This window comes from Triticum dicoccoides, chromosome 7B, assembly GCF_002162155.2.
Source record: "Triticum dicoccoides isolate Atlit2015 ecotype Zavitan chromosome 7B, WEW_v2.0, whole genome shotgun sequence".
Classification (NCBI taxonomy): domain Eukaryota; kingdom Viridiplantae; phylum Streptophyta; class Magnoliopsida; order Poales; family Poaceae; genus Triticum; species Triticum dicoccoides.
This window is the reverse complement of record NC_041393.1, coordinates 452,192,272-452,196,061: the sequence shown is the minus strand read 5'-3', so window position 1 is coordinate 452,196,061 and position 3,790 is coordinate 452,192,272.

The window sequence follows — 3,790 nt, the reverse complement described above, 5'->3', positions numbered from 1 at the left end:
CATATACTCAAAATATCTGGGTATAATAATCACTTGATTCAATTGGGAGTTAATCTTCCAGATGATTGCGTCATTGACAGAATTCTCCAATCACTGCCACCAAGCTACAAGAGCTTCGTGATGAACTATAATATGCAAGGGATGAACAAGACTATTCCCGAGCTCTTCGCAATGCTAAAAGCTGCGGAGGTAGAAATCAAGAAGGAGCATCAAGTGTTGATGGTTAACAAGACCACTAGTTTCAAGAAAAAGGGCAAAGGGAAGAAAAAGGGGAACTTCAAAAAGAACGGCAAGCAAGTTGCTGCTCAAGAGAAGAAACCCAAGTCTAGACCTAAGCCTGAAACTGAGTGCTTCTACTGCAAGCAGACTGGTCACTGGAAGCGGAACTGCCCCAAGTATTTGGCGGATAAGAAGGATGGCAAGGTGAACAAAGGTATATGTGATATACATGTTATTGATGTGTACCTTACCAATGCTCGCAGTAGCACCTGGGTATTTGATACTGGTTCTGTTGCTAATATTTGCAACTCGAAACAGGGACTACAGAATAAGCGGGCACTGGCAAAGGACGAGGTGACGATGCGCGTGGGAAACGGTTCCAAAGTCGATGTGATCGCGGTCGGCACGCTACCTCTACATCTACCTTCGGGATTAATATTAGACCTAAATAATTGTTATTTGGTGCCAGCGTTGAGCATGAACATTGTATCTGGATCTTGTTTAATGCGAGACGGTTATTCATTTAAATCAGAGAATAATGGTTGTTCTATTTATATGAGTAATATCTTTTATGGTCATGCACCCTTGAAGAGTGGTCTATTCTTACTAAATCTCGATAGTAGTAATACACATATTCATAATGTTGAAACCAAAAGATACAGAGTTGATAATGAAAGTGCAACTTATTTGTGGCACTGTCGTTTAGGTCATATCGGTGTAAAACGCATGAAGAAACTCCATACTAATGGACTTTTGGAACCACTTGATTATGAATCACTTGGTACTTGCGAACCGTGCCTCATGGGCAAGATGACTAAAACACCGTTCTCCGGTACTATGGAGAGAGCAACAGATTTGTTAGAAATCATACATACCGATGTATGTGGTCCGATGAATATTGAGGCTCGTGGCGGATATCGTTATTTTCTCACCTTCACAGATGATTTGAGCAGATATGGATATATCTACTTAATGAAGCATAAGTCTGAAACATTTGAAAAGTTCAAAGAATTTCAGAGTGAAGTTGAAAATCATCGTAACAAGAAAATAAAGTTTCTACGATCTGATCGTGGAGGAGAATATTTGAGTTACGAGTTTGGTGTACATTTGAAAAACTGTGGAATAGTTTCGCAACTCACGCCCCCCGGAACACCACAGCGTAATGGTGTGTCCGAACGTCGTAATCGTACTTTACTAGATATGGTGCGATCTATGATGTCTCTTACAGATTTACCGCTATCATTTTGGGGATATGCTTTAGAGACGGCCGCATTCACGTTAAATAGGGCACCATCAAAATCCGTTGAAGACGACGCCTTATGAACTATGGTTTGGCAAGAAACCAAAGTTGTCGTTTCTTAAAGTTTGGGGCTGCGATGCTTATGTGAAAAAGCTTCAACCTGATAAGCTCGAACCCAAATCGGAGAAATGTGTATTCATAGGATACCCAAAGGAAACTGTTGGGTACACCTTCTATCACAGATCCAAAGGCAAAACATTTGTTGCTAAGAATGGATCATTTCTAGAGAAGGAGTTTCTCTCGAAAGAAGTGAGTGGGAGGAAAGTAGAACTTGACGAGGTAACTGTACCTGCTCCCTTACTGGAAAGTAGTTCATCACAGAAAACTGTTTCAGTGACACCTACACCAGTTAGTGAGGAAGCCAATGATAATGATCATGAAACTTCAGATCAAGATACTACTGAACTTCGTAGATCAACCAGAGTAAGATCCGCACCAGAGTGGTACGGTAATCCTGTTCTGGAGGTCATGCTACTAGATCATGATGAACCTACGAACTATGAAGAAGCGATGGTGAGCCCAGATTCCGCAAAGTGGCTAGAAGCCATGAAATCTGAGATGGGATCCATGTATGAGAACAAAGTATGGACTTTGGTTGACTTGCCCGATGATTGGCAAGCGATTGAGAATAAATGGATCTTTAAGAAGAAGACTGACGCTGATGGTAATGTTATTGTCTACAAAGCTCGACTTGTCGCAAAAGGTTTTCGGCAAGTTCAAGGAATTGACTACGATGAGACCTTCTCACCCGTAGTGATGCTTAAGTCCGTCCGAATCATGTTAGCAATTGCCGCATTTTATGATTATGAAATTTGGCAAATGGATGTCAAAACTGCATTCCTGAATGGATTCCTGGAAGAAGAGTTGTATATGATGCAACCAGAAGGTTTTGTCGATCCAAAGGGAGCTAACAAAGTGTGCAAGCTCCAGCGATCCATTTATGGACTGGTGCAAGCCTCTCGGAGTTGGAATAAACGTTTTGATAGTGTGATCAAAGCATTTGGTTTTATACAGACTTTTGGAGAAGCCTGTATTTACAAGAAAGTGAGTGGGAGCTCTGTAGCATTTCTGATATTATATGTGGATGACATATTACTGATTGGAAATGATATAGAATTTCTGGATAGCATAAAGGGATACTTGAATAAAAGTTTTTTAATGAAAGACCTCGGTGAAGCTGCTTACATATTAGGCATTAAGATCTATAGAGACAGATCAAGACGCTTAATTGGACTTTCACAAAGCACATACCTTGACAAAATTTTGAAGAAATTCAAAATGGATCAAGCAAAGAAAGGGTTCTTGCCTGTGTTACAAGGTGTGAAATTGAGTAAGACTCAATGCCCGACCACTGCAGAAGATAGAGAGAATATGAAAGATGTTCCCTATGCATCAGCCATAGGCTCTATCATGTATGCAATGCTGTGTACCAGACCTGATGTGTGCCTTGCTATAAGTTTAGCAGGGAGGTACCAAAGTAATCCAGGAATGGATCACTATACAGCGGTCAAGAACATCCTGAAATACCTGAAAAGGACTAAGGATATGTTTCTCGTATATGGAAGTGACAAAGAGCTCATCGTAAAAGGTTACGTTGATGCAAGCTTTGACACTGATCCGGACGATTCTAAATCGCAAACCGGATACGTGTTTACATTAAACGGTGGAGCTGTCAGTTGGTGCAGTTCTAAACAAAGCGTCGTAGCGGGATCTACATGTGAAGCGGAATACATAGCTGCTTCGGAAGCAGCAAATGAAGGAGTCTGGATGAAGGAGTTCATATCCGATCTAGGTGTCATACCTAGTGCATCGGGTCCAATGAAAATCTTTTGTGACAATACTGGTGCAATTGCCTTGGCAAAGGAATCCAGATTTCACAAAAGGACCAAACACATCAAGAGACGCTTCAACTCCATCCAGGATCTAGTCCAGGTGGGAGACATAGAGATTTGCAAGATACATACGGATCTGAATATTGCAGACCCGTTGACTAAGCCTCTTCCACGAGCAAAACATGATCAGCACCAAAGCTCCATGGGTGTTAGATTCATTACAGTGTAATCTAGATTATTGACTCTAGTGCAAGTGGGAGACTGAAGGAAATATGCCCTAGAGGAAATAATAAAGTTATTATTTATTTCCTTATAATCATGATAAATGTTTATTATTCATGCTAGAATTGTATTTTCCGGAAACATAATACATGTGTGAATACATAGACAAACAGAGTGTCACTAGTATGCCTCTACTTGACTAGCTCGTTAATCAAAG